Source organism: Pseudorasbora parva, chromosome 12 (genome assembly GCF_024679245.1).
Source record: "Pseudorasbora parva isolate DD20220531a chromosome 12, ASM2467924v1, whole genome shotgun sequence".
NCBI classification, from domain to species: Eukaryota; Metazoa; Chordata; class Actinopteri; order Cypriniformes; family Gobionidae; genus Pseudorasbora; species Pseudorasbora parva.
Genome location: NC_090183.1, coordinates 47,064,356 through 47,089,355, shown reverse-complemented (window position 1 = coordinate 47,089,355; position 25,000 = coordinate 47,064,356). Strand labels below are relative to the sequence as shown.

The 25,000-nt window shown below is 39.7% G+C and overlaps 1 protein-coding gene across 2 annotated transcripts in view; it reads left to right on the top strand.

Moving 5' to 3' along the window:
- Positions 1 to 25,000, top strand: part of zeb2b (zinc finger E-box binding homeobox 2b) — a 101,377-nt gene that overhangs the window by 48,054 nt on the left and 28,323 nt on the right. The window lies entirely within an intron of this gene.

Genomic DNA, 25,000 nt, shown 5'->3' with positions numbered 1-25,000 from the left:
TCATGAAATACGACCCATAGGAGCGTTTGCTAAAGTTGTGCCCCTATCGACAATATTTTAACTCTTGAAATACGACCCATAGGAGTGTTTACCAAAGTTGTGCCCCTATCGACAATATTTTAACTCATGAAATACGACCCATAGGAGCGTTTGCTAAAGTTGTGCCCCTATCGACAATATTTTAACTCATGAAATATGACCCATAGGAGCGTTTGCTAAAGTTGTGCCCCTATCGACAATATTTTAACTCATGAAATATGACCCATAGGAGCGTTTACTAAAGTTGTGCTCCTATCTACAATATTTTAACTCATGAAATACGACCCATAGGAGCGTTTACTAAAGTTGTGCCCCTATCGACAATATTTTAACTCATGAAATACGACCCATAGGAGCGTTTACTAAAGTTGTGCCCCTATCGACAATATTTTAACTCATGAAATATGACCCATAGGAGCGTTTGCTAAAGTTGTGCTCCTATCTACAATATTTTAACTCATGAAATATGACCCATAGGAGCGTTTGCTAAAGTTGTGCTCCTATCGACAATATTTTTACTCATGAAATACGACCCATAGGAGCGTTTACTAAAGTTGTGCCCCTATCGACAATATTTTAACTCATGAAATACGACCCATAGGAGCGTTTACTAAAGTTGTGCTCCTATCGACAATATTTTAACTCATGAAATACGACCCATAGGAGCGTTTACTAAAGTTGTGCTCCTATCGACAATATTTTAACTCATGAAATACGACCCATAGGAGCGTTTACTAAAGTTGTGCTCCTATCGACAATATTTTAACTCTTGAAATACGAACCTTAGGAGCGTTTACTAAAGTTGTGCCCCTATCGACAATATTTTAACTCATGAAATACGACCCATAGGAGCGTTTACTAAAGTTGTGCTCCTATCGACAATATTTTAACTCATGAAATACGACCCATAGGAGCGTTTACTAAAGTTGTGCCCCTATCGACAATATTTTAACTCATGAAATACGACCCATAGGAGCGTTTACTAAAGTTGTGCTCCTATCGACAATATTTTGTCGATAATAACTCTTGAAATACGAACCTTAGGAGCGTTTACTAAAGTTGTGCCCCTATCGACAATATTTTAACTCATGAAATACGACCCATAGGAGCGTTTACTAAAGTTGTGCTCCTATCGACAATATTTTAACTCATGAAATACGACCCATAGGAGCGTTTACTAAAGTTGTGCCCCTATCGACAATATTTTAACTCATGAAATACGACCCATAGGAGCGTTTACTAAAGTTGTGCCCCTATCGACAATATTTTAACTCATGAAATACGACCCATAGGAGCGTTTACTAAAGTTGTGCTCCTATCTACAATATTTTAACTCATGAAATACGACCCATAGGAGCGTTTCCTAAAGTTGTGCCCCTATCGACAATATTTTAACTCATGAAATACGACCCATAGGAGCGTTTCCTAAAGTTGTGCTCCTATCAACAATATTTTAACTCTTGAAAAACGACCCATAGGAGCGTTTACTAAAGTTGTGCCCCTATCGACAATATTTTAACTCTTGAAATACGACCCATAGGAGCGTTTACTAAAGTTGTGCCACTATTGACAATATTTTAACTCTTGAAATACGACCCATAGGAGCGTTTACTAAAGTTGTGCCACTATTGACAATATTTTAACTCTTGAAATACGACCTATAGGAGCGTTTACTAAAGTTGTGCCCCTATCGACAATATTTTAACTCATGCAATACGACCCATAGGAGCGTTTACTAAAGTTGTGCCCCTATCGACAATATTTTAACTCTTGAAATACGACCCATAGGAGCTTTTTCTAAAGTTGTGCCCCTATCGATAATATTTTAACTCTTGAAATACGACCCATAGGAGCGGTTACTAAAGTTGTGCCCCTATCGACAATATTTTAACTCATGAAATACGACCCATAGGAGCGTTTACTAAAGTTGTGCCCCTATCGACAATATTTTAACTCTTGAAATACGAACCTCAGGAGCGTTTACTAAAGTTGTGCCCCTATCGACAATATTTTAACTCATGAAATATGACCCATAGGAGTGTTTACTAAAGTTGTGCCCCTATCGACAATATTTTAACTCATGAAATGCGACCCATAGGAGTGTTTACTAAAGTTGTGCCCCTATCGACAATATTTTAACTCATGAAATACGACCCATAGGAGCGTTTACTAAAGTTGTGCTGCTATCGACAATATTTTAACTCATGAAATACGACCCATAGGAGCGTTTACTAAAGTTGTGCCCCTATCGACAATATTTTTGGCAATGGGATGGGTGTAGTTGTAAATTAAAAAAATATATTTTTGCTAAATAGAAATATGACAAATGGTGGTAACATTGCATTAAAATTAACACATATTTTGGTTGGTAACGACTGGTCAGTTCATGACATCAGATGTAACAAGACAGTGTCATGGTTTTTATGCCAGCTAGAGAGCGCATGACTTCAAAACGTAAATATAGGTTGTAATAAGGTGCTTGAAAAATGACCTATAGCACCTATATGCACGTTCCCAAGGATTCGAACCTGCAACCTGAGGGACCTCTCTGTCTTGGCTTGCTCGTGCATTTTGGTACACTTTGATAAGCGCAGGCTTGTGTTTTGTTCTGAGTTAGTCGTGTCGGGTTCGAGGGCCAGTGTTCCCTGGTGGTTTGGTTCAGAGCGCTGACAGGAAGCCTCACGAATCCCTCGGAGGAAAACCAATCTGACCTTCTAATGTTACAACACCTTCAATTTCCTCACTTCAGTCTCTTGTTCTCTTAAACGGGCCACACGGGTCCATTCAGCTAATCAGATCTGTTCCTCAATGAGTCCAATCAGCTCTCTGTGATTTCGCAGATGCTCGTGTTTCAGATACTGGTGTAGTGACCTGATCTGCAAAGTACTAGTGTCGCATCCCACTGTGTTTACATTTAGCAGATGCTTTTATCCAAAGCGACTTACAACTGTCATGAAGAGGTGAAGAAACGCAAAAAGTGCCCTAAATGCAAAGATTTGGGTATTACTCAGAGTAGCAAGAGGAAGGAGAGTTAGATTTTTTTTTTTTACATTTATGCATTTTACATTTATGCATTTATGTGCTTTTATCCAAAGCGACTTACAACTGAGGAGTACAGGAAGCGATCCGTCAAGAAGAGGAGAAGAAACGCAAAAAGTGCCCTAAATACAAAGATTTGGATATTACTCAGAGTAGCAAAAACCAGAAAAAGGACGGACAAGAGAAAAAGTAGTGGAGGAAGAGTTTAGATTTTTTTTATGATAAGTGTTCATGGAAGAGATTCACTTTTACCTGTCTTTTGAATGAAGTGAGTGATTATGCCATGAGTGATTGTTGTGGATAATATTTGGCAAAAAGCATCAATCAATCAATCAGCTTTATTTATATTGCGCTTTTCCAATGCCGATTGTGTCAAAGCAGCTTCACAATGTCAAACAGGAGTAAACAGTGATGTTATCAGCTTATTTTGATTTATCATGCAGTGACAATGGTGGCAGATCAGTATTATAGTTTTTAGAATTAAATAAGACCTAATTAATATTTGTATATTAAGTTGAATAACTTAGATCTAAATGTTAGTGTCCCCAACTGAGCAAGCCAAAGCATGCATGTCTAAAACATCCACAATGCCCAGATAGTAAAGCATCTATAATTGGGCTGCACTAATTATAATCTGGCTGTTAGGGTGGATAGTGTGTGAATTGGGATGCAGCCAGTGGCTATATTAGGAATTCGGCAGTACGCAGTGTTGAATCTGAATTTACAGGTGTGATTTTTTTTTTTCATCTCTATTTTGCTTATTTGATCAATGCTTGAAACAACTATGCATTGTGTAAAATGTCTTGAGAAAGTGTCGCACAACCGGATAAAGCAATTCGTGTAATCCACCTTTATTAACATGTTATAAACGTTATACATTTTTAACAAAAAAGCTTACAGAAGCTACATTTTTGAGAGAATCATCCTCAAATTTGAAATCAAAACATGATCAGACATTCAGTTTTATATTTAGGTTATATTCAGGGCCTCAACATTTAAATCTCATAAATTGTTCCCTAAGGGAATAATAATAATAATAAAACAAGTAAGTCACTTACATTCATATTTCCCCTTGCTTTACTCTGTCCCTATACTATTTTAAGTTATTATGACTCTTGGGGAACCCAATATCAAGTGTCTAGTTTACAATAAGGCCAGATTTATGAATATAGACCATAGGGTTTAAGAGCTGCAGACGTTTTTATTTGGGGATGTCATTTTCTGAAAATTCTCACAAATAGGGGCACAGGTTAAGAGGTTAACAACATTGTGCACGCTGTCCATTGAGTTAAAAATCCTAAATAGCCATCATTCACATGGGACGTGATGTAGCCTATACTCTTTGAGATGTTTATCAGTATGCATTAAGTTAGTAGCATTGTGTGTGAGTGTTAGTCGAACTCCAGTTTTGCGGTCACTCCTGTTTCAACAGACTGAGAATCTCCTTCATTAAGAAAAGTAACATGTCTTAGTTCCTCTTGTCTAGAAGTTTGAATTATTCAGATATTCAGGAAGTCTCTCTCTCTGTCTCTATCTTTCACCCTCTTTAGTGTGTGTGTGTGTGTGTGTGGCAGTACAAGCTAAAATTGCTTCATCATGCTAAAGTGAGGTGAGCATAAATTATTTAGTTAAACCTGAGGAAATCACTCCTCTCTCTGGGAATTTGTGTCAGAGTAGGCTGCTTAAATTTCAGACAGATGGACACTTTCTCTCCCGCTTCAGGAGCGTGTGTGTTTTCAGCTCAAAATAATGAAATAAAGACAAAAACCAGCAGTGAAGATCTAATGTGAGGAAGTGCTGTCAAAATTCGCTATGGTGAATCTGTGAAACACTTTAAAGCTGAGAGTATTTATGAGCATGCGATTTGACACAGATAAACCGCACGGAGCTTGTAAGCGTACACACACACACACACACACACACACACACACACACACACACTCACGCACAAAATGCCGTGTTCTGAGATCCTCGTCCTTCATGATGGTTGAATGCATGACTCCGCCTGATTTTCCCAGGAACAAAACAACCTGATAAAACACTTGTACCTCTAACCTCTCCGTCCTGAATCTGTGTCTCACTGTTATCTCTCACATACAGCTCAACACTTCACACAATGAGCCCCGCACCCCCGCCTCTCTCGCATTGTGCTTGGTTAACCGCTAATACTGGAACTTGCACTCAACACTTTTATAGTTTAAATGATTGATTTTAGTAATTATTGAAACTCCAAATATGTCTTCTTAATCTCTCAAAAGAATCTGATCATGATAGTTCAGTGATAGTTCGGTGTAGTGGAAGTGACCCAATTTGCATAGTACAAGTGCCGTTAAAATTGCATATTTATACCACAAATACCTTTTTTTTTGATGATGATATTAGCTAAAAAAAAAGTAAGATGCCCAGATAGTATTCTATCTCTTACTGGACTGCACCAGCTCTAATCTCACACACTAATTAGGATGCATTATTCCACCTTATAGCCAAACAAATAATTACAAAAAAAACCGTAACTTTTCAGCACCAACTTCCACTCTTCAGTGATAAATGTTTGTCTTCCACATTTAAAAACATTTTCAAAGTGAAATGTCCATTGAGTGACACTAAATGCATGCTCTTTTATTGCGACTCCTGGGACTTGTTCCCGAGATCAGTATCACAAGTGCAGTGCTCTAGATAAATAAGTTTACTACGACAGAAAAGCCACAGATATGGAGCTGGTTATGTGATGCAAACGTCAAAGCGTATTAGTTTCCAAATTGTGCAAGAGGAATAAAATGTATTTGGTGTTTTACTGCCACCAGTGTTAATAACTGCTGGAAACTGCAGTTAATTGTATATATATATATATATATAGGTGGGCTTGTGAAGTTTTGCAGAAGTGTTGCTAGAGGCATGTTTTTTCTTCAATGAGCCTGCTGTAAAGATGACTAATTTAACTAGGTTTTAAGATGGCTGGCCAGCTATGAAATTGCCAACGCTCATTTTATTCACGTCAAAATCACACACTTATGACTTCTGGACTCGTATGCATTCACTCCACTGGAGGACTTGAAGTCAGCATGAACCTTGTTAACAAGTTAAAATGGCAGACAAGATAACACAGTATAACATCTCGAGGAATTCTGGGAGGCAGCGTCTCCTCGTGTGTTTCCTGAATGCGTTGGCGTTGGTGAGAGGTTAGGTCACATTTTCACGTGTGTTTTCAGAAGGAATGAAGCGTCGGGTGCTCGGCCCAGTGGAGGAAAACAGTTTCTCAGGGCGAGAGATGATTAACCGTTATCTCAGCACGGATTTGACATGCACAGCTCCGCTGACTCAGGTAGAGTCTACGAACGCTGCACAGGAAATGAAATTTCTCCCCGTCCCACCAGGACGGAGTATAATCCTCTCGACACAACCAGATTAGCACAGCCGCTAATTGGCGACAGCTTCCTCTCTCTGTCAACCTGTTTACCGCAGGTGCGTGTGCATGTGCACGCGTCTGATTTATTTCCAAGCCATTAGAGGATAAAGCCACATTGGTGTAGTGCTTAAAGAAGCTGCGTTCTTGTTTACTCTCACATCCAGGTCTTGTAAAGGTGTGTAAATAGATGTTGTTGATTCTATTGACTCTGTACTGAAAGGAGAAAGACATTTTAAACATCTTATCCAGTGGAAAAACATCTTGACTCTGGCAGAACAGAGATATTCCAGAACTCCAAACATCCCTGATGAGCTGCAGACAGTGTGTGTTTTACTCGGCGGGGAGGTGCAGGGTTTTTTTTCCACATGAGACGCTAGTAAAACTCTTGCTTTTGTGCGTCTAATGGTCCGTTGGCACCTTGAGTTCTGTAAGAAGCCAATTTGTAGCGGTGACAGAGCTAGCGCGTGTGCGGTTAGCGCGAGGCTACCTAACCGCCTCGGTTCAAGCTGTAAAAGGCTGATTAGTTTCTTTCTGCCTTGCCGCAGCTGAGTTCCTGTCACCCACACGGCTTTCATCCTCTCACACCTTACACATACACCAGCGCAGATAAGAGCCACAGTAACAAACAGGCTCACACACACACAGACACACACACACACACACACACACACACATAAACCAAAAAAGAAACAAGGCCGTCACAAATAAAAGCCTTCAGTAGTAGCGGCCCTTTCTGTGTGTTCTGTCACCTCACGGCTTTATCCTGCTTTTCTGCAGGTCCTCAGGTGGATGCCCCTGTCCCTCCTTTAGCCGGATATTATGAGTGTCAGTAGACCGTCTTTAATAAAGATGAGCTGGTGGGAAGCCTGTGATATTGACACAACACTGTCCTCCTGAAAATAACAAAACGACCAATGAAGTCCAACAAACACCCTATACCTCTTCCCAGAATTTCCTTTATTCACTACAGATTCACATCCTATATATACCTCCTATTGATTGTTCCTATATTTAATATATCCAGATATTCCTATATTGATTGTTGATCAATATATACATGCATTTTTACTGCCGTTATATCAATAGAGAAGCTTCACTCCTGAATCTCCACAGGAAACAGTGTTATGCTCTAATTACCTGTTATGCGTTTGTTAATGGCGACAGCAGGAGCGTATAGTTTGGATAAAAGGCCTCATATCTACTGCTGAAAGAGAAGAGGTTTCATTATCAGCTCCGGCACTTGGAAGTTCAGGAAAGCTTGAGAAGATGAAAGGCTTTTGTTAAACATCTGCATAGTCCAGGTTTCCTGTGACCCAGTGAAACCCCCAGCCCTGACCGAATCACTCTCGTCTCCCCCCCTCTCTCTCTCTGTCTATCTTTCTTTGAGACAGAAAAGTAAACCCTGTTGTCGTTTGATTCTATGCCGAGATGGTGACAGGAAGCGAGAGGGGAAAACAAAAGCCCTCCAGGGTTAGGGATGGAGAGAGAATTATCAGGTCGGTGATGGAATGTGCCAGTTTTCCCGACTGCTATTTTTTTTTTTGTTTCGGCTAGAAGTCCAAATACAGTTTTTCTTAGCTCCGGCACAATCTGCTTCCCCCCTCCATGATGACACAGTCTCGCGTCCTTCAGCGGGCAGAGGGGTGGGGTAATTAAAGCTTTCATTATTGTGTTGCTTATCTCTCTGGAAGGAGAAACGTGAAAATCCCCAAACAAAGAAAAGCGTGTATAAGATGATTATGGTGCGGTCTAAGCGCAGAAATATCGAGAGGAAAAATGGTTCCTTGCACTTTTTTAAAGCAGGAGGAGTGTGTTTATGGAGTTTGTTGGAGGATTAGATTCCTGTTGGCTTAGTTTGGAGAAAGCAAAAAGTTAGCAGTTTGGATTTTAGCTGGACTTCCATCTTGAAACTCTGTGGGGTGAATTCACTGAATGTTGAATTGGCCAACTTTAATTGAGAAGACGTGCACTTTTTAAGCACTTTCCAAATGCATAATTCCAAAGTCACTGTTTCAGGCTTAAATTAAGTCATTGTCTTCAGAACAAGATCATTGTTAGTGAATCCCCCATGTGCATTTTCAGAATCGAGTGGAATTTTTCTGGTAGCAAATTTCTGCAAGATTTTAAGACAGTGGTTAACAAAGACTTCCGGTCTGAAGACGGCTGCAGGGAATTCAGTTCAGACAGGAAGTGCATCGAACGGTCAAGGAGAGGGAACGCTCTGACCCGGAGACCCATCAGCTGTCCGGGAGAACACACGGATGGCTCGCGGGCGTAGACGCGATCCCAGTGTGTGTGTGTGTGTGTGTGTGTGTGTGTGTGTGTGTGTGTGTGTGGAAGCACTGCGAAAGCGGGAGTCCATAATCACAATAACGTGTTTAACGTGTAAACTAGCGAGAGACGGATTATAGCTGTCCGTGGGAACTGCGAGGAGGCGACAATTCAACTGTTCACCTTTTTCTCTCCACATCCGTCCTCATAATGACCTGTCTACTCTTCCACTGTCTTTCCTTACCTCAGGCACCTTGCCTCCATTTCTTCATTGCATTTCCCAATTAGGCTTGTACTCATTGTTAGTTTATTAGCAATGGCAGGGGCTCCACAAATGTGTTTGCTGATATTCACTTGTTAATGACCAAATTCAAACCCTATTGAACGGATACGCAGCTGTGAGAGGCCGCTAATAATAGCCTCTCTGAGACAAAAGATGAAGGAAATGGCATTACAGGGGCGTAACAATAGAACTCCATTGGTACTCTAATGGCACGGCCTTTCATTTAGAAATTGTTTCCTTTTTAAATTCTTTGAGCTGCCTGCATAAATCCCTGTGCTCAGCGGAGGCATTTCTGCAGGTCAGGAGCATGCACATGGGAGCGCATTTGTGCACGCTCGCTCTGAAAGGTATTTCCACCTGGGGAAAGCCCTCCCCGCGCATATATCCTCGCATTAGCGTGTTTTTAACGAGGCAGGTACTGTTCATTAGGGCAGGGGTAAGGGGGGTGGAAAAGTGAGAAGAACAAACAAGTCGAGGCATTTGTTCGCAGTGTAATCTACACATCAATTATCCTGCTGAGCTAATTAGCACCTAGCCGTACCCCTGGTACCTGCACTCTCACAAGAAACGGCTTTCATGCCTGTGATCAAAAGAGAGCGGCTCGGAGGAAAACGCTCGGAGAGCTGAGCCGGAGAGGTGGACAGGACATCAAAACTTCCAGTTTTACTCTCCGCGGCCCCTCTGTACACCTAAAGAGAACAGGGAACGCTCAATTTCGCAAGGAACGCGCTTGCATTGTGGTGCACCGCTGGCAGAAAGACGAGAGCTTTGATGCTACCTTACAAAAAAAGGACATTATATTCATGCATTAGGTTGGGGCTTTTTAAAGTCGAGGCACGGATGTAGCAACATATCTTTTTTCCATATTGCGATGTACATCTGAGAAATGTGTACATCCACCTTGGCTTGGTTCTATGCATTGGTTATTGGATATTGAGATTTGGGCATCACTCACACAAATGGAGGTTGATCTGAATGCAAATCAACTGTAAGAAAGGGGTGCAGTTTAAGTGAACTAAATGATACATCACTAGAGAAAAGCCTGTATGGTACTTCGATTAAACATTACAAGGTCAACATTATTTTTTTATATGTATATTTACACACACATGAATTGCTCATAATAAAAGGTATAGCATGCCTTTAAAAACAATTTAATGATGTGTAAGCTGGTGACCTCCTTGATCAAAGTTTTGCTAGACCAGCATGTAAATGTCACTATTTTGTGTGATCATTTATATCCTTTTATTTAAAACAAGTGTTACTTGATCTGACTGCAGTTTAAAGAATATTCTCCAGCTCTAAATGCAGATATGATGTAGTGTGGAACATTGCCTCAATGTTCAGCATATAAATATATGAGCATCTTTGTCATGCTAACGGCCTCCGTTCTGCAGTAAAGGTGCAGCGTGCTGTTGTGTTTAAGCGGCCCAGCTGAAGATTAGGCTTAGGGGAGGCGCATTTAGCATAAGAAAGCTTGGCGGGGGGTCCGCCAGCGTGCCGCGGGGCTGTCTGTCTCAGGTCGTTATTTGGGTTGAGCTGCGCATGGGTCTTGTTTGACAGAGCGTGGGGCAATCGCAGGATCCAGCTCTAATTAAACATGTCGGTGTGTATCTCAAGATGGCAGTAAAAAGGCAGGTGAGAGAGCACAAGGCAAATCAAGTGTCTTTACGTGTTTACTTGGGATGTTACAATTCTTAATATAATATTGAATCGTTCAGTACGGCATTTACCAACCTGTCCTCCAAAAAAATATGACTCTATAGTTTGTTTTTCAAGCTCCTTATCACGATCTATATTTACGTTTTAAAATCATGCGCTCTCTAGCTGGCATAAAAAACGAAGGTGTCGTGTTACATCTGATGTCATGAACTGACATATGACTGCCATTACCAATCAAAATGCGTGTTCATTTTAATGCAATGTCTGGACTTTTTACCACCATTTGTCATATTTCCATTTAGTAAAAATATATATATTTTTTTATTTACAACTAAACCCACCCCATCCCTAAACCTACCCAGAGATTTATAGTCATACACACATTATATGCACGTGTTCCCTAGGATCAAACTCACGATCGCATGATCACATGATCACATGTTGTTGGTGTGTAGTGCTATGCTTTACCAACTGAGCTATGCAAAACCTGAAATATTATGCAGATAAAAGGGAAAATGCTTTAAAATGAAAGTGGCCTGCTGTCAATAGGAGCACAACTTTAGTAAACGCTCCTATGGGTTGTATTTCACTGAAGTGATAAGCGACCTATATAGGCGTATTGGTTGGATGACATGTTGCATTCACAGTTCATTACACGCTTGTGAATTGCATTTTTTTTTTCAGTTTTGCATTTATTTAATTATTTGTATTTCTTTACATTTTAAATGTTTCTCTCAGTTTATTTCAGCTGTGTTTGAGTGTGCCTGTGAGTCTACGTGCTGATATGAGCAAATATCCCTTCTTAAAGTTAGTTTAGCTGCACTTGAAATGCTGCTGTCAGAGCGTTATACTCACGAAACACAATAGTTATTCACAATCACCAAAGTTCATTATTTGCATGCGCTTTAAAAATTCTCAAAGTCTCGTGATTTCAGCAGTTTGGCGGTTTGGCACGCGATCCGAATCATGAAACGATTCACTGATTCATAATCAATAAGGCTAGACTGACGTGGTCATACTCAATTGTAGTCAGAATATGAGTCTGATGCTCCATTGGGCCGTGATTATGGGGCGTGTTTCGACCCAACCAGGAAGGACCTCGATTGGACAGACCGACAACCAATCAATTGTCAAATGTCAACAGAGCTCAACTGCACTGTGTTGCCATGTCCACGTTTTTTTCCGGGGGTTGAAGCAACTATTATGTGATATATAGACCCATGAGTGCGAATTTTAGCAGCAACCTTGCCATTACCCCCCAACTCCCATTTTTCCCAGGAGAAACCCCCGAGAAGCTATTGTTTAGGGCTAGTAGTTGGCGGGTTTTGTTGTAAAAACTTGGCAGCCCTGTCTGCATGCACGCTGGAAAAAATTATCTTTGGCGGTGTTGTAAAAAAAAAAAACTAATTTAATGATACACAGAGTACTGACCCAACATGATCATCTTTTCTGAGATAAATAGTGAAGGTGATGCAGATACGAACAAGCTCTCCGTTTAGGATTCGAACAAATATAATCCAAGTGCCTTTGATAACGAGATGATTACGTTTCTGTTGATCATCTGTCCGTCATCGTCTAAAGCCCGCCCTGATGATCTCAATGGTCAGTTTCTATTCGGAAATAAATACTCCTCTATGGATCGAGGCCAGACCAAGCCGCCCGACCTAAAAACGTTGTGGGCGGGGCTAAGTTCGGCTGGCATCCAGGCTAAATGAAGGCCTTTCTGAGCCATCAATATCTTGATTTGTGTTCAGAAGATGAACAGAGGTCTTATGGGTGTCAAACAACATGAGGGTAAGTAATTAGTGACAGCATTTTAATTTTTGGGTGAACTAACCCTTTAAACATCGTGCTGTTGGTGTTCGTCAGCGAGCAAGGGTTAATTGGACTGTGTAACTGTGTCAGGTGTGTGTGGGGCATCGGTGGCCCCGTCGGGCTCTTGGGGGCCCCTGTTGTCACCAGGGCCTCATTTGCTGATTGGAGAGCGGAGGTAACAGGATGGAAAGGGGCTGTTTCCTGCAGCTTGTTTGATACCTGGTGGGGAGCTTTTCAGGTGACAAAGACCCGGAGCGGTAGGGGGGGAACAGATGTGTTCTACCCTCTCATTAGCATCTGAATGAGCTGCTCAGATTGGGCTGGCCGGGGGGTTCTACCTCTCACCTGGATCGTCCTGCTCTGATCTTTATACCATCTGAGGACCTCTGCCCCCCCGTTCCTCTCTCCGCCTGACCCCCAGCTGGCAGAGTTTTATGACAGTAATCGACCTGAGCACAGATGCTTTTCCCAAAACCTGCCCTCATCCTCTCTTTGTGCCCGGAACGCATCGGGAAAATTCGTCCCCACAATGAATGCAACCCCCCCGTGACCCGCCTGGAAGACGTCCAAGAGGCGGTTTTTACCCCCCGCCTGCGCGCTTTATTATTTTATTAATTTTCCATTCATACAGACAGAAAGGCCTCCGTATTTTACAGCATCAGGTTGATAAATGCCGTTTCCTTTTCTTCACTTCTAACAAAACATCCTCGGATTGCTCTTTCTTTGATATGTGATATGTTTCACTAAAATTCGTTATTCAACTAAATATCCAAATAAAATATATTCATTAGGTCTTATTTAATTCTATAAACTATAATACTGATCTGCCAACATTGTCTCTCTATGATAAATTAAAATAAGCTGATAACATCACTGTTTACTCCAGAACGACTGTACAGCCAAATCTAATTCTGCTGCAGTATTGTCCTGTTTAACACTGAAGCTGCTCTGACACAATTGGCATTGTATAAGCACGATATAAATAAAGTTGACTTGACTTTCGATTTATCATTTTTTCCGTGGAAATAAAAAAAGAACCAAATGAATGCGGATCGCAGCTCTGATCATTCGATCTTGGGTGAATTTAATGCTGAGATCATTGCATTGGAGAAACACTCATTGGTAACACTTTAAAATAATCACACTGCAAAAAAATGCTATCCTTGCTCAGTATTTTTGTCTTGTTTCTGGTCCAAACATCTAAAAATTCTTAAAACAAGAAGTATTTACCAGACAGTAATTGTCTAGTAACTGCTGAAATCACGTGACTCTGGCGATCCGAATCATGAATCGATTCACTGAGTCATAACGGTTCGAAGCTTTGTTTTGAAATCGGCCATCACTATATAAGTTGGTATTTCGTTTTTTTGTGCACTCGTCTCTTCATAAAATGATTGTAGAGCCGCTGTAGTGAGATGGGCTTTGTAACGACGTCTTTAGTGCCTTTATGGGTCTTGAGAGAGGAAATGACATTGGTGTCAATGAAGGCCTTTCTGAGCCATCGGATTTCAACACTAATATCTTCATCTGTGTGTGAAGATGAGCGGAGGTCTGACGGCTGGCCAACCACAGGAGGAATTAATCACACAATTTACATTTCTGGGTGAACTAACCCTTTAACTAATGTTAACTAATGACCATTACTCTAAAGTGTAACCCACAAATTTATGACTTTTCTTTCCTGTTTTGAATGTTCAGTGTGAAGATGTACTTTAGTAAAGACCCGTTGTGTATTCCTCTCCTCTATGTTAAACACAACAGTTTCATTTAAACGTATTTGATTTTGGAGGAACTCGTGCTGATTTTCAGGTGGGACTCTGTCGGACGGAGATAAAGGTTTTCTTTCCAGAGGGCCAGGAATGCAGCGCAACCTTGAGCGTCTCAAAACGCTGTTCTCAGCGCGAGCTTATCTCAGTGTCCGCCTGATAGTTTAGCGCTGCGGAATAAGAAGGAAAATATACGTTCTGGTGTAAAGACTCAGTGTGTTTACTCAGCTCAGCAGACGTTCCTGCTCTTACTGTGAATGATTCATCAGTGCACATTATTCCAAAGAAAAGAAAACACACCTTACCTTTGTCTGCCGTATGCTCATTCTTTATTTATATCAAAGCAAATCACAGTCAAATGATCCCGTTACAGGGCATAATTACATTTCAGATTGTGTTTAGCCATTATTACTCCAAACACACAGTAATCTGCTCTGACAGCGCTGTACGTTATTGTGGCGCTGCTATTAATCTTGCACGAGGTGAATACATTGGCAAAAGCAGATCGGGGAAACACTCTACTAATGTTTTAATCAGCTGTGGCAAAATTAATTCTACATTTGCATGTGCTTAGTGTGATTTATTTATTTTTATAGATATGGATTGTATTTAAAAAAAGTGTGTCATGAATCTCTAGTCACAGATACAAATTCTCACAAGTTTTTTGAGGGGAAAGTTACATAACCCATGTCCTCATAGATGGTTAAGTGTGTGCGTGTGCTTGTTTTTGTGACATATCAGGACACAAATGTGTATAATGCCATGGGTATGACACAGGTATTACAGGAGAGGGTGAAATATGAGGACATTACCCATGGCCCCACTTTTCAAAAGGCTTATAAATCACACAGGAGGAGTTTTTAAAAATGCAGAATGTTTCCTGTGATGGGTAGGTTTAGGGGCAGTGTGTGTGTGTGTGTGATGCAGGCCAGATCAAATGCCTCACTCTTATTAAATAGTTTGTCTGGTTGATAACACCGCGGTGTGACAGCCGCACCCACTCAACCCAACAACACGACATACTGCGGCCTCAGCGCATTCCACTACCTGAGAGAGAGAGAGAGAGAGAGAGACAGACGGATGGACAGAGAGAGAGACGGGGGGGGGGGGGGGGGCAGGGAGGGAGGCGTAGTGTCTTTGTGTCTGTGTGTTGTAAGAGCGTTAGGGCAGCGAGGCGTTTAGCTCTGGAAGAGACCTCGAGTTTTCCTCTGAGAGAAGATCAACTGCATTAACAGACCTGATTACACGGCTCGCTGTGATTGGGCAATGCCGCACGAATATTATAATTATTCAGCTCAACTGCATCGTTTGTGTTAATGTATCAATTCATTTGAAAACGTATATATTAAAATGTTTCTAGCTCTATACAGAATTCTTGGGTTTTTGCCGCAATTCTAAAGAAAGCAAGAAGGTTCTATATAGGGAGAAATTGCAATTGCATGAGCATGTTTAATGGGTGCATGTTTAATGGGTTTTTTAATTTTATTCTTATGATACAAGCTTTTTAATTCATAAAAATGTAAGTAAAAATGTATTTATTTAAACTAAATCCATAAAGTTAATTTCTATCTGTGACCCTGGTGCTCAACAACAGTCATTATCTTATTGGTATATCTACAATAATACATCGTATGGGTCAAAATTATTTTCTTTAATGCCACAAATCATTAGGATATTAAGATATTTAGTAAATGCCTTACCGTAAATACACTCACCTAAAGGATTATTAGGAACACCTGTTCAATTTCTCATTAATGCAATTATCTAATCAGCCAATCACATGGCAGTTGCTTCAGTGCATTTAGGGGTGTGGTCCTGGTCAAGCCAATCTCCTGAACTCCAAACTGAATGTCAGAATGGGAAAGAAAGGTGATTTAAGCCGTTTTGAGCGTGGCATGGTTGTTGGTGCCAGACGGGCCAGTCTGAGTATTTCACAATCTGCTCAGTTACTGTGATTTACACACACAACCATTTCTAGGGTTTACAAAGAATGGTGTGAGAAGGGAAGAGCATCCAGTGTGCAGCAGTCCTGTGGGAGAAAATGCCTTGTTGATGCTCGAGGTCAGAGGAGAATGGGCCGACTGATTCAAGCTGATAGAAGAGCAACTTTGACTGAAATAACCACTCGTTTCAACCGAGGTATGCAGCAAAGCATTTGTGAAGCCACAACACACACAACCTTGAGGCGGATGGGCTACAAAAGATGGTAGAGTCAGAATTTGGCGTAACCAGAATGAGAACATGGATCCATCATGCCTTGTTCCCACTGTGCAGGCTGGTGGTGGTGGTGTAATGGTGTGGGGATGTTTTCTTGGCACACTTTAGGCCCCTTAGTGCCAATTGGGCATCGTTTAAATGCCACGGCCTACCTGAGCATTGTTTCTGACCATGTCCATCCCTTTATGACCACCATGTGCCCATCCTCTGATGGCTACTTCCAGCAGGATAATGCACCATGTCACAAAGTACTAAAATGGCCGCCACATTCCCCAGATCTCAACCCAATAGAGCATCTTTGGGATGTGTTGGAACGGGAGCTTTGTGCCCTGGATGTGCATCCCACAAATCTCCATCAACTGCAAGATGCTCTCCTATCAATATGGGCCAACATTTCTAAAGAATGCTTTCAGCAGCTTGTTGATCAATGCCACGTAAAATTAAGGCAGTTCTGAAGGCGAAATAATCCTCCTAATAATCCTGTAGGGGAGTGTATATCATAAATGTATCATTAGTAGTAATATGCATTGCTAAGGACTTCATTTGGACAACTTTAAAGGAGATTTTCTCCATATTTAGATGTTTTTGCACCCTCAGATTTTCAAATAATTCGGCCAAATATTGTCCCTGACAAACCAAACATCAATGGAGGGATTATTTATTCACCTTTCAGATGATGTATGAATCTCAATTTTAAAAAAAATGTTGTGGTCCAGGATCACATACAGTTTGTGAAGCGCCTTAAAGGCTCCATATAGAACCTGTTCGACTATGTGTGTTTTTCAGGTAAACACCAGTGAAAGACTCTCGTGTGTGTGTGTGTGTGTGTGTGTGTGTGTGTGTGTGTGTGTGTGTGTGTATGAAAGTTTTAACAGCGCTCTGAGATCTGCCGCAGTCAAATACGCACTAAAGCGATCACAGCTGAGGACTTTTTGGAGTTGCATCAATATTTGATGAGCAACCTGGTTGAAAAGAGTCGAGGAGCGTTTGCATGTTCCCTCATCCTGTTCATTCACGTAAACGGCCCCATCTGAACACATTTAGGTGGGAAGACAGCAACAACCCCGAGAGCAGGTGTCGTTCTGTTCCTCTTTTATATTTATACACGTTTATGGAAAATATAAAGCGTGAAGCGCGCTGAACGCTCGCCTCATTCACCAGCGGAACGACCGCCGCATAAAAGGCCCTTTCAGACGAGAGAAAATAAGAAATTGTGCGTCTTTGTGCGAGAGAAGTGGCGGTGTGCCGGGACTGGGGCAGAAAGCGTTTTATCCCGCTCAAGGTTTTGTGTGTATTTGGTTAGTTACAGCAATTACGGTCACTAACTGACAGCCAAACGCATGCGGAGAGCCTCTGCGCGCAACACTCACTGTCGAACATCTGCTGAGAGATTTGCATATTAATTAACCCATATTAACTCTAATTATTCTGGGAAATTATCAAATAAATTAAATTTTCTAATTTTAACCTTTCCTGTGCCTGACGGATGTGAGAGTTTCCCCGCGCTCACCTGCGCTGATGCAGGAGTTTACTGACAGAACTTCAGATCTTCACTTTCATCTGATGCAGTTTTTTATTTAAAGTGCATTGAATGCTTACATTCACAAAAATGTGAAAAATGACTATCAGTTTGAAAATTTCAAGCCACATTTATTTACACAGGCTGCGCTTTATTTTAAGGTGTCATTGTTACAGTGTAATCACATATTTAACTTCTGAGGAATATTAACATGTACATTAGGGGTAGGCTTTAGTTGCATATAAATATGCATAACTTACTGTTTGGTAACACTTTATTTTACAGTGTCCTTTTTACACATTACTTACCATAGTAATAACAGTAAATTATGCATGATTATATGCAACTAACCTCAACCAAACCCTATAATCAGTATATGTAGTTAAAGTTTACTGCCTTATTTAGGGCCAAATCTCCAGATATTTTCACTTTCATTTAATGCACAGTTTTTTTTTTTCTATTTAAAATGCATGTATGCTTACATTCACAAACTCGTCTGATCATTTTGAAAATGTAAAGCCACATTTATTTATACAGGTTGTACTTTATTTTAAGGTGTCTTTGTTGCAGTGTAATCAAATATTTAACTTCTGAGGATTATTAACATGTACTATAGGGGTAGGCTTTAGTTGCATGCAATTATGCATAATTTACTGTTTGGTAACACTTAAAACAAGAAAAATGATCTGCCGATGGGGTGAGAAAAATAACCTTATTTCTGTTTGGAATGGGAACAAGATCAAGATTATTTTTCTCACGCCATTGGCAGATAATTTTGCTTGTTTTAAGCAAAAACTCTCTTCATTTTGAATTTATTTTCAACAGAGCAGGAAAAATAACATGTAATTTTACTTATCTAGTAAATGCATCTTGATTTAAGAATTGCTAGATATTTAGACTAGAAATTACTTAGTAAGAAGAGCATATTTTTGCAGTGAGTGGACTGGACATGTGCTGATAAAGTTGGTCATCATTTATATAAAAATAGATCAGGCTCAACTTGTGCAATTTGAAAGAATTTGTGCAAAAAATGCTCTTTTATACGATTCAGTGAAAGCACTTTACACACACGGCATAAACACACGTGTGTATTATTTGTGAGATTTCCTGATTGACTTTTGTATGCATGTTTTCTGGAGATGGCGAGCCGGACCGGGTCAGTCCCAGCCGCGAAACCTTCAGACTTCCAGCCTGTTGCTCCGCAAAATAAATGGGACTTAAATTCAATTAGAGTCCGTCTACTGTGGCCGCCTCACGGCAGAAATTATTGAACATATCCACCCCCTTCCTGAAACAACCCCCGCCCCGTCCCGTCCCGGATCCACACACACACACACACACACACACACACACACACACACACACACACACACACACACACACACACACACACACACACACACACACACACACACACACAGAGGAGTTGTTTTACACATCGCTGAGTTTCTCCATTCATTGGCCTCTCAAAGCTGCTTCTCTCTCTCACTCTTCTTTTGTTCGCTCTCGGCTGCTGCCCTTCTGTCCCTTTCTCTTCACCACACCACCCCCTTTCTCTTTCTTTCACTCTTTCTGTTTTTTTCTCGAGGCGCTGTGGGGTTGAACCCCCATATCAGCCTGGGTTTCCACACTCGGGAAGAGATTCGTATCAAAACAATTCGTGGAAACACAACCCAAACACACTTAAAGTTGCACAAGATTCGTGTTTTCGCATCAACTGATCTGTTCGTTTCTCAACTCTCAATGACTGAGCAAAAACATTTCCTTTGGGATTGGACTTTTCCTCTCGAGAAGAAGACACATCACATGGAAATGATACACTGTAAAATATATTGTTGGTTTAACTTAAAAAAGTAAGTAACCTGGCTGCCTTTGCATTTTAAGTTTATTGAACTTAAAAAAAATTGAGTTGATACAATGAAGGAAATTGGTTTAATAAATAGAAACTCAAAATATTATTGTATTGAAACATTAAAAGAAAAATGATAAATCATGAAAATAGCACCATTTGGCTGCGTCATCACAGATAAAACACACACAATTACCCAATATGCTTACAAAATCATTTAATAATATTTGAATAACGGTTGTGGATTCTTATAAATGCATTGTATTATTTTTTTTCATTTTTTTTTTCAATGAACTAAACATTTTAAGGCAACCAGGTAACTTATTTTTTAAATAATGTTTTACAGTGTACTGGTAAACTTTTGCAATATGGTCCCAATAGTGAATGCATGAACTAACACTGAGCAATACCAAAACATTTGTTGCAGTTTTTATTCATCTTCGTTAAAAACATCGGCGTTATTTCATGTCAGCTCAGGTCCATTAAATAAATGATATATGGATGCAAATGTAGATTTTAAGAAACATGATGTGTAACTGTAATGTTTGGTTGAATTGCTTAAATTATGTGTCTGTTATTAACTAAGATGAATATTAATGTCGTTAACTAATGTGAACTGTTTCCGAGAGAGAGATTATCAGAGGTTTTGCAATGGTGAGGTAAATGCGAGTGTTGATGGTTCGGCGTTATCCTCCGGCCTCAGCCCTGATGACCCAGACGCAGTGTGTGTGTGTTAACCTGTGGGGAGTCTGTCACTTCCACACACACACACACACACACTCGCTCGTCTCGAGGCGCATCCGCAGGCCGTGAGTCTCGGACCTCAGCTTGAGAGAGAAACCCGTCCTGGAGCTGAAACTCTTTTTCTAGCTTCATTTGGTAGCTTGGCGTCAGGAACAATTGGATTTTAAGGAGGTTGTCCATGTCTTGATGGAATGATTGTTCTCTGAATGCATCACCAAAATCAAATAGGTTGAGACATATCATAAAGTAGGGCGACCATATTTTGATTACCGAGAACCAGGACACTCAATGAGATACTCAAATGGTACTCAAAGTTTACTCAAAGATTCCTTATTAATATCCATACCTTTAAAGTATGACCCTCTGTATGGATAGACAATTGTTATATTAGGGCCATGACAGGACGTTCCAACAAACATTCGCAAACGTGATCTCGACCTGTGGTTACACTGCAAAAAATGCACTTCTTACTTAGTATTTTTTTCTTGTTTCCAGTCCAAATATCTAACAATTCTTAAATCAAGATGCATTTACTAGATCAGTAAAACCACATAAGACTTTTTGTTGTTTTCTGGGACAAAATAACTCAAAATGAAGAGAGTTTTTGCTTAAAATAAGATAAATAATCTGCCAGTGGGGTGAGAAAAATAATCTTAATTCAAACAGAAAACAAGATTATTTTTCTCACCCCATTGGCAGATTATTTATCTTATTTTAAGCAAAAACTCTCTTCATTTGAGTCATTTTTCCGCAAAACAAGACAATATGTTTAACTTATCAAGTAAATACTTCTTAATGTAAGAATTGTTGGATATTTGGACTAGAAACAAGAGAAAAATACTGAGTAAGAAGTGCATTTTTTTGCAGCGTCGAAGCTCAGTTTCTTGTTTGCATGTGGACTTTATAAATCTTTATCTTAAGCAAAATAAGCAAGCTGACATTCAGAACAGCCTATATCTTTTATTTTAAATACATGCAAATGTAATTTACATCTTTTAGTTTGTCAAGAGATTTAAAGCTTCTGAAGAGTGTATGGAAGAACGAGTCTGTTTGAATCTGGAAATAAAGCAAAATCACTGAGAAAAATAGGAATTAGTCCTCAGATGCCATGTCCATATTTTATAGCAAAAAATCTAGCATGAATTCAATCTCAAAATAGTTAATTAAAGCAGTTAATATTCCACCACCTGCATGACATCATCACCAGCGCGGTTGAATGACAGAATTGCAACAGTACGGTTTTGGGAAATATTCATGTCTAGCTAGTTTATTTCTTCAACGATGCAGCGTATTGTGGTAGTTCAGCAGTGAGTTACGCCGCTGTATGGGAAACATACCCCATATCGACTGGTCTTCTTCACACAGCCGAGAGTAATGTATGCCTGATGGTATTAGCTGGAGATACTGTCATTGTCATTGGTGGGAAAAGCTCATCATTTAGAGCACACTAACTTGAATCATTGCAATGTTTTATTATCGACGTCTCAGTCAATTAGACCGTCTTAGAAACGGTTCTGTAGCTGGTTTGGACTCGCTTTGAGCAAGTTCTGGTTTATAGTCGTGGAGAACGCAAGCATCGGAATCAATACTGCCTGCGATTATCAGCATTATTATTATTATTAATAATTTCCATTGCTATCTATGCTGGGAAACTAGATATTTTTATTTGTGATTTTTCTTTGGGTTCTTTTTTTTTTTTTTTAAGTCATCAATCGTACTTCACATCAAAAAAGATTCATAGCAACTTCACTGCAAAATATGCTTTTCTAATTCGGCATTATTTCTATCATAAGTCTATAAGTCTAAACATCTAAAAATTATTAATTCAAGATGCATTTACTAAAAAAAAAGGTTTCTGGTATTCTGGAAAATACAATTTTAAGAAAAAGTACGAAAAAATAATCTTGATTCTGTTTAGACACAAGATTTCAATCAGAAACAAGATTATTTCGGACCCCATTGGCAGATCTTGCTTGTCAAATCTTCATTTTGATTTGATTTTCCCAGAAAAAGTGTAATTTGACTCATCTAGTAAATGCATGTTGATTTAAGATTTGTTAGATATTTGGACTGGAAACAAGGCATAAATACTAAGTAAGAAAAGCATTTGAGAAATGTGAGATTTCATTTGTGATTATTCTTTAGGTTCATTTTTTAAAAGTCGTAAATCGTGCATCTGGTTTGGACTCACTTTGAGCAAGTTCTGGTTTATCGTCGTGTGAATGGAGAACGGGAGCATCGGAATCAATACCGCCTGCGATTATCAGCGCAGAAATGACAGGCCTGCGTAGGTTAAGCCCAACATTAACGGTGACTGGGGCAATTAGGAATGTCATTTTAATTATCTGTGGCATCGGAGTGAGAGATGTTCCTTTTATTTGTTTGAAATCAAAAGCAGAGGAGCAGGTAGCATCGGCGGCAGAATGGCAGCCGTAATCGCCTTTGTTCCCTTTGACACTCGCAAAAGACGCCGACGAATAGAGAGTGTCATCAGAGGACAACTTAGCCGGCAAGTAAACATTATCGCTTCTTTGTGTCTGCGCTCTGGAAACACAAAAGACTGATTAGAGACGAGGTGAGGAATCACTGTAATGGCTGCCGTGACATTAGCAGGTTGGAATTATTGTGTTGAAGAGCACAATACCGGCGTCTGTCAGCCAAACAATGCGCTCGCTCCCGAGTTTCTACTCCATCTGAAGTTCCACCCAACCCATCATTAATTATCGGCCTTTTCAAATCTCCCAGCAGCGAGTACAAAGTTGATGGATTTTGTTTTTAACTTCTCAAGATGTCATTTCTACTGTGTGGAAGCGCCGTCGCTCTCTCTCTCGGCTTTCTCTCCTGTCTCTGTTATTCATTTTACATAACCTGTTCATGAGCACATGCTTATTATTAGTTTTAAGAACTTATTTTAACATCCAAACTCATTTAAACCAGTGTCTTTATGCATCATAATTTCCTCTGATGCAACAGTCAGGAGCTATTAAAAAGTTTTTTTCTGCTCACCGAGGCTGCATTTATTAGATACAAAATACAGTAAAAACTGTGAAATATTATTCCAACGTTAAACAGCTGATTTCTGTGTGAACATATGTGACCCTGGAGCTCAACACCAGGCATAAGCTCACGGGTATATCTGTGCCAAATATACATCGCGTGTGTCAAAATTATATATTTTTCTGTTATGCCAAAAATCATTAGGATATTGTGTGAATAAAAACAAAATGTTGTGCTTTTTGCTAAAGAAAACAAACATGATGTGCGATCTGCCCCCTCTCTCTCTCAATGACGTCCATTCTGATTATCTTCAGAAAATGAACTGTAACTTAGTGAATACTCATCACACAAACATGAGACATATGACTAAAGAAGCGTTGAAATGTCAGGTTTTAAATAATATAAATCAAATCAAAAACAAGTGTTCTCTGTTTATGTAATCTGGTTAAAAAGAGAGAGATGTCAGTTGTTCATGAGCGACTCATTATCCACTAATGTGGCCACGCCCACAGCGTTTCATGCCAAACACAATTAGGATTTTAAGATCATTTTCCATGAAGATATTTGGTAAATATATCATAAATGTATTATTAGTAGTAATAGGCATTTCTAAGGACTTCATTTGGACAACTTTAAAGGAGATTTTCTCAATATTTAGATGTTTTTCCAACCTCAGATTCCAATTTTTCAAATAGTTCGGCCTAATATTGTTCCTAACAAACCAAACACCAATGAAAGATGATTTATTGATGATATATATTTCAATTAGTGTTGTAGTCAAGACCACCTAATCCGAGACCAGCACTTCAAAATAAGAAATGACTTATTTTAGTCAAGAAACATCATTAGAATAAGAGCTGTTATACCAATCAAATGAAATCACTTACACCAATATTCATCTTCGCACTGGGGGTGGAACAGAAGATGCATCTGACCTAGTAAATTATTGTTTTAATTCTTTTTTATTTATTTAATGTTTACAGTCATGCTCAAATTTGTGAAAATGGGTCTCTTGCTCTTGTGATATAATCCTCAAGTTATAATATAAAAGGCCAGATCTCATACAAATACTTTTTTTGCATCAATATCTGGAAATGTGTGAGCATTTGTATTCATTTGTGTCATTTTTGACACAATCCCTCATTAATTTCTGAACCGCCGTAATAAATCAAAGTTGCATCTGAAGCAGTAAGTTTTACATCCAATCACATTAATGACGTTAATGATTAAATCCGACAATGCACCGGCAAATTTAATGATATATCCGAGCAGTCGTGATCTTGAAATAATATAGTCCTCTAAATCTGAGACCGAGACCAAGACCTTCAAGAAACCTTATGAAGATTGTTCTCCAGTACTACAACACTAATCTCATTGTTTTTTTAATGGAGCC